General features: G+C 44.1%; 1 non-coding gene across 1 annotated transcript; it reads left to right on the forward strand.

Moving 5' to 3' along the window:
• Window positions 1–6882: 6882 nt before the first annotated feature.
• On the forward strand, window positions 6883–6989 carry LOC112085574. Its single transcript, XR_002898877.1, has one exon. It is a non-coding gene; the product is annotated as a small nucleolar RNA R71 (small nucleolar RNA).
• The last annotated feature ends 418 nt before the right edge of the window (window positions 6990–7407 follow it).

The following is a 7407-nucleotide window of genomic DNA, read 5'->3' on the forward strand; positions in this document are numbered from 1 at the left end:
CAAAGTAGTCATCAAAAGTTGGCTCTCTTTCCTCAGAACCTGGCTTTGCTTTCTTGGCCCGCTTCAATGCTGTTTCAGGGTCACTCTCTGTTCCTTCTTCATCCTCAGCCACAACCACCTCTTTTCCTGCTCTGTGAACGACCTCAACCAATGCCAGCTCTGTACCAGAAGTTTTTGAAGTGGAGGCCTTTGTTTTCTTTGGTGCAGCAATCTTCTTTGTTTTCTTTTCAGCTGAATCCTTTGGCTTTCTCCTCCTTTTCTGTTTCTCGAAACTTTGTGCCCAAAAGGCAAAATCTGCTCCTCTGATTTCTCTTTTTTAGATTTCTCCATGGCTGCTTGTCTTTTTGTTCCTCCCATCCTGCATTTTCTCAAACCATTGTAAGCACCAAAGAAAGAGAACAACAAAAGTTTTTTCAAAAATTCACCAAGTTCATGAGCAGCACCAATCGATTTTTCTTTAAAAGAAGGTATTGCAAGCTGATTAAAAACTCATTAAACTCAAGGCAATGGCAAGAAGCAATGCACACAAATAGTTCAGCTTGAAACACAATTTCTTAAAAAAAAAAAAAAAAATCTATTCACATGGTGATTTTCAAGAAAATTTCTCAAAAATTCCAAGAACAGGTCATTCTCAAGCAAGATTCATGAAATCCCTATCCATTCTACTTGCACAACACTCACAAAATGATTCCAAGGTATCAAGAAACCCATTAAAATCGATTCCATTTGTTTTTCTCTGTTCATGAACAGTACTCTAAAGCATGGAAAAGGTGAGTTTTAACAGATTAAATACCTTGGAATCTTCAAGTTTCGAGTGTAAAACGGATGTGCAACAAGAAACTAGACAGGAATACGAGTTCAATGCAGTTGGAATCACTCAATTTGATGCAGCAACGAGAGAGATATGAAAGTTTAGAGTTCAAGAATGGAGAAGAGAGAGCAAACTCGCGATGAAGAAGAAAGAGTGGTGGGGAACAGCTGGCCTGGCGCGTCTGTTGACCGGTCAACATCCGTACGGTCAACTGGAATTCAAATTTTGGATCGCGCCTCTTTGACCGTGTCACATGCCCGTGTCTATCACTCGAGGATGCTGCCTCTTTGCCGCGGTCTCGACTTGGTCGTGTCTTCAGGCCGTGGCAAACCGTGAGCATTGTCCTTCTTCTTTCTTCCTGCCACGGTATGATTGTGTCCCCGTGGCAAACCCCTCGTGGCTGTGCTCACTCTTCGGTCAAACCCTCAAAAACTTTGCCACGGTCAGGCTTTTAGCCCGTGTCTTGTAGACCGTGGCAAACAGCGAACCTTGGCCGCTTCACTTTTGCTTTGCCACGGCCTAGTCTTTATTCCGTGGCACTCCTCTCGTGGCAACCTAATCGTGGCATTGTCTGAATGTTGCCTGGTCCCCTTTTGTTCTTGCCTCGGCCTTGGTGTGTCTCGTGTCATTCCCACCGTGGCAATCACCGAACGTTTGTAATTTTTGTGTACTTTGCCACGGCCTGACTCCTTCCCGTGGCAACCCCAACCGTGGCATTGTCCGAGCCTAGTCCCTTCTTCTTTTCTCTTTTGCCACGGCCGCTTAGGTTCCATGTTACAAGGCCGTGGCATTCACGGAACACATGCCTCCTTTTGCCACGGTCTGGCCTTGAGACCGTGATTATCTCCCCGTGGCAGCACAAAGAGACTTGCCATGCCTTGTTTTTGACCGTGGCCGGCCCCCATGTCAAAGGCCGAGCACAAGCTTGTCTCCATTCCTTCATCTCTTTTCATTCTGCATTCACTTTCCAAAGGTTTAGACTCACACCTAACACCTGTAAACACTCAACAGACCCATCAAAACATCCTAAAACATAAAAAAAAAGAAAAGAATCAGAAGATCAAAAGCATATTTACAAAGGATAAGCTTGGGGTGTCTCCCAAGAGCACTTTGTTTAATGTCTCTAAGTTTGACTTTGGGAACCTGATTAACAGGCTGGTGGATCAAGAAGGGGAACTGATGTAGCTTCCTCCTTCCCTTGTGAAACTAAGTAATGCTTGATTCTCTGTCCATTCACCACAAATTCCTGACCATTCTTCCCTTCCAAGAAAATGGCACCATAAGGCCTCACTTCAAGAACTTTGAAAGGTCCAGACCACCTAGACTTAAGCTTTCCTGGAAACAACTTAAGTCTGGAGTTGAAAAGCAAGACCAAATCACCAGACTTGAACTCCCTTTTTAGAATCTTCTGGTCATGCAGGGCCTTGGTCTTCTCCTTATAGATTTTTGAGCTTTCAAAAGCTTCAAGCCTGATCTCCTCAAGTTCATGAAGTTGCATGATCCTTTTCTCTTGAGCTGTCTTGATATCAAAGTTTAGAAACTTCACAGCCCACATAGCTTTGTACTCCAAATCAACAGGAAGGTGGCAGCTCTTCCCATATAGCAAACTGAATGGTGATGTTCCAATTGGAGTTTTAAAGGCAGTCCTGTAAGCCCATAATGCATCATCTAGCCTTTTGCTCCAATCTTTTCTGCTTGAGCTAACAGTCCTCTCAAGAATGGCCTTGATCTGTCTATTGGATACTTCAACCTGGCCACTAGTTTGAGGATGATATGGAGTAGCTATCTTGTGTTTAACTCCATGCTTCTCAATAAACCTTCCAGAGTCTTGTTCAAAAAATGGGATCCTCCATCAGAGATGACAACCCTTGGAACTCCAAACCTTGGGAAGATGATGTTCTTGAACAGCCTCACTACAACCTTGGAATCATTGGTAGGGGAAGCAATGGCCTCAACCCATTTGGACACATAGTCCACAGCAACAAGTATGTATTGATTTCCATAGGATGAAATGAAAGGTCCCATAAAGTCAATCCCCCAGCAATCAAAGATCTCAACCACTAGAATGGGGTTTTGAGGCATCTCACTTCTCTTAGATATGTTCCCATGCCTCTGACAGGCATCACATGCTGAAACCACCAACTGGGCATCTTTGAACATTGTAGGCCACCAAAACCCACTTTGAAGAACCTTTGCCACAGTTTTGAATGCCCCCATGTGACCTCCAAAAGCAGAACCATGACATTCTTGCAACACAGGTTGCATCTCCTCTTCAGCAAGACACCTTCTGTAAAGCTGATCCTTGTTCAGAACATAGAGGTAGGGCTCATCCCAATAGTATCTCTGGACATCTCTGAAGAACTTTTTCCTCTTGTAAGCATCCAATTCAGGAGGCTCCACCCCACATGCAAGATAGTTCACTATGTCTGCAAACCAAGGCATCCTCCTTTCTTGAATGCTTTCTACTTCCTCAAATTCCAAGTAGGAATGGAGCACCATCAGAGACTTTTCAGGCAAAGCATCATCTATGGGGACTTTTTCTTCAATCCTCAGCCTTGAGAGATGGTCTGCAGCACCATTCTCAATCCCCTTTTTATCAAGCACCTCCATATCAAACTCTTGGAGCAATAAAACCCATCTCAACAGCCTTGGCTTGGCATCTTTCTTGGTCATCAAGTACCTGAGGGATGCATGATCAGTATACACAATGACCTTTGATCCCACCAGGTAGCTTCTGAACTTATCAAAGGCAAAAACTATTGCCAGCATTTCCTTTTCAGTTGTAGCATACTTTTCTTGGGCAGAGTCAAGTGTTCTACTGGCATAGTAGATCACATGCAGCTTCTTGTCTTTCTTTTGTCCAAGTACTGCTCCAACAGCAAAGTCAGAAGCATCTGTCATGACCTCAAAAGGTAGAGACCAGTCTGGTGCCTGAACTATTGGTGCACTAACCAATGCCTCCTTGATCAACTTGAAAGCTTCTTCACATTCAGCATCAAAGATGAAATCCACTTCCTTACACAACAGTCTTGTTAAGGGCCTGGCAATCCTTGAGAAGTCCTTTATGAATCTTCTATAAAACCCTGCATGACCCAGGAAGCTCCTTATCCCTTTAACTGAAGTGGGGGTTTGCAAATTCACCATCACCTCCACCTTTGCCTTATCAACCTCAATACCCTTTTCAGAGACCTTGTGCCCAAGGACTATTCCTTCTTGCACCATGAAATGACACTTCTCCCAGTTCAGCACCAAGTTGTGCTGCTCACATCTCTCCAACACCTGTGTCAAATTAGAGAGACAATCCGAGAAGGAGGAGCCATAGACACTAAAGTCATCCATGAACACCTCAACTTTCTCTTCAATAATGTCAGAGAAAATGTGCATCATACATCTTTGAAAAGTGGCTGGTGCATTACATAAACCGAAGGGCATTCTCCTATAAGCATAAGTGCCATAAGGGCATGTGAATGTTGTTTTCTCTTGATCTCTTGGATCTATGGGAATTTGAAAAAATCCAGAGTACCCATCGAGAAAACAAAAATAAGGATGATTAGCTAACCTTTCAAGCATTTGATCAATGAATGGTAAAGGGAAATGATCTTTTCTAGAAGCAGAATTCAATTTCCTATAGTCAATGCACATGCGATGGCCAGTTATGGTTCTTTGAGCTATGAGTTCATCCTTATCGTTTTTCACCACTGTGATCCCACCTTTCTTGGGCACAACGTGAACAGGATACACCCATCTTGAGTCAGAGATTGGGTAAATTATCCCTGCCTCAAGAAGCTTTAGTATCTCCTTCTTAACCACTTCCCTAAGGTTGGGGTTAAGTCTACGTTGGTGCTCAATAGAGGACATGGCTTGGTCCTCCAGGTGGATCCTGTGGGTGCATATATCAGGAGAGATTCCTCTAATATCTGCCAAGGAATACCCTATGGCTCTCCTGAATTTCCTTATTTCACTAAGTAATGCACGTTCCTCATGCTCCAGCAAGTTATCATTTATGATCACGGGAAAAGTAGAGTTTAGGCCTAAGAATGCATACCTGAGCCCTGTTGGTAGAGGCTTGAGCTCAACAGAGGGTGCATCCGCCTCATTCCAGTCCTGGTCCAGGTTGCTTTGGCTGGTGACTGATTCCTTGATAGCAAAGACTTCAGAGCCTCTTTGTTCCAGCTCCAAAAACCTTGTTTCAGGACCCAGCTCTCTTGCATTGTCCAGATACAGCTTATACCCTTCACTTGCTTCAGCCAAGAGCTCATTCTCTCCTTGTTCTTGAGTTAGAGCAGCTTGAAGAGGATCCTCAGTGTTCAGCTCCTCAAGCAGCTCATCAGCCAACTGGTCCATTGTCTCCACATAGAAACATTGACCTTCAATGGTGGGTTTCTTCATCATCTCATTCACATCAAACTTGAGCCTTTCAGACCCAAGTTGAAGCTCTATTATCCCACCTCTCACATCAATGATGGCTCCTGCAGTTGCTAAGAATGGCCTGCCCAAGATGAGAGGATCTACTGGTTCCTCATCCATTTCCAGCACAACAAAATCTGTTGGAACTTCAAAACCACCTATCTTGACAGGTAGATCTTCCAACATACCAACAGGCAATCTAACTGATCTATCTGCAAGGATAAGAGAAATCCTTGAGGGTTTGAAAACTCTAAAGCCCAACTTCTTAGCTATGGAGAATGGCATCAAGCTGACTGATGCTCCTAAATCACAAAGACATCCAGAGAATAGAAGAGGTCCAATGGCACAAGGGAGTGTGAAGCTCCCTGGATCAGTTAACTTCCTTGGAATGGACTTCTTCTGAATGATAGCACTGCATTCATGACTTAGTACTACCATGCCTTGAAGCTCTTTTGTCTTGTTCAGAATTGCATCCTTCAAGAATTTCCCCATCTTTGGCATCATTAGGAATGCATCAATGAGAGGCATTGTGAGTGGTGTCTCTTTGAGTGCCTTTTCAAATACAGCTCTTGCCTTGTTCACTAGTTGCTTCTTAAATCTCCCTGGAAATGGGAGCTTGGGTTGGTATGGAGGTGGTGGCACATACTTCTTCTCTGGTTCTGGTTCCTTTGCCTTTTTCTGTCCTTGGTTTCTCAGCAACTTGATCATCCTTTAAGGCTGCCTCCCCCTAAGGTTGATCATTGTCCTCAATGATCACTTTGTTGTTCTCAATACCAGGTAATTCCTTGCCACTCCTCAGTGTAATTGCTTTGGCATATTCCTTGGGGTTGGGTTCTGGTTTTCCAGGTAGGTGACCTTGGTTCCTTGAGCTTGATGCCTGGTTTTGCTTCAGTTCCTTGATTTCCTGCTGCATAGTCTGTTGACCCTGAAGTAGTTGTTGCAGAATACCAACCATATCTGTACCCATCTGTGGCTGCTGTTGGACCATTGGTGGCTGAAACTGTTGTTGAACCGGCGCCTGCTGTTGGAACTGTGGTGGACCAAACCCTGGTGGTGCCTTTGGCTGCTGTGAAGTGTAACCAGTGCCCTGAAATGGTTGCTGTTGCTGACCAAAACTCTGATTCTGACCAAATTGATTCTTGGGTTGGAATGACCCTTGAAAGTTGTTCTTGGGAACAAAGTTCTTTGGAGCTTGAGAATTGGGATAGACCTGGTCTTGTGGGTTAGCTACATTGGTGTTCCTGTAAGAGAGGTTTGGATTGGCATTACCATACTGATATCTTTGGAACCTCTGATTCCCAATGTAGTTGAGCTCCTCTTGGGTAAGACCTTCTTCACTTATGTTCTCAAAAATTTGAGAAGGTTCCTCATACTCTCCAACAAAATGCATTGGCTTCTGAGTGGTGAATTTCAGCTTGTCCAATTCACTCCTCAACTCCTTAACTTCTCTGGTGAGCCTCTGTTCTGAGCTTGAACCTTCAGACCTATTTGATCTGTCATAGTCTTCACCATAAGTGTCATTGCTCAATGCTAAGTTCTCTACTAGCTCTAAAGCAGCATGTATCTCTTTACCCAGAAAGTTCCCATTGGAAGCAGTATCCAGCTGGTTTCTAATCTTGGGAAGAGCTCCCCTATACAGTGTGCTGAGAAGAGAAGCCTCACTAAACCCATGGTGTGGGCATTGGTTTGTGTAGCTCCTGAATCTCTCATATGCTTCACCAAAACTTTCATTGCTGTGCTGAGTGAAGCTAGAGATTTGGTTCCTCAGTTTTGCAGTTCTTGAGGTGGAGAAGAACTTAGATAAGAAGGCTTGCTTGCATTGCTCCCAGGTTTGAATGAAGCCTCTTGGAAGATTCTTCTCCCATTGATGAGCTTTATCACCAAGACTGAATGGGAATAGTCTTAGCTTGAAGCTGTCTTCTGAAACTCCATTTATCTTGGTCAGATCGCACACCTTATCAAACTGGTCCAAGTGTTCCAAGGGATCTTCCATTGCTAACCCATGGAACTTTGAGTTCTGGACCATATTCAGCAATGATGCTTTCACTTCAAAGTTGTTGTTTTGCACAGGTGGTGCCTGAATACCAGCTCCATACTGATGAGCATTGGCCCTGTCATTCTCTCCAACATAGACTTGGGGTTGCTCATATCTTCTTTGCTGTGGTTGGAAAGGGTGGGGTTGGTGGTGC

The sequence above is a fragment of the Eutrema salsugineum genome, unplaced genomic scaffold (genome assembly GCF_000478725.1).
Source record: "Eutrema salsugineum unplaced genomic scaffold, Eutsalg1_0 scaffold_3, whole genome shotgun sequence".
NCBI classification, from domain to species: Eukaryota; Viridiplantae; Streptophyta; class Magnoliopsida; order Brassicales; family Brassicaceae; genus Eutrema; species Eutrema salsugineum.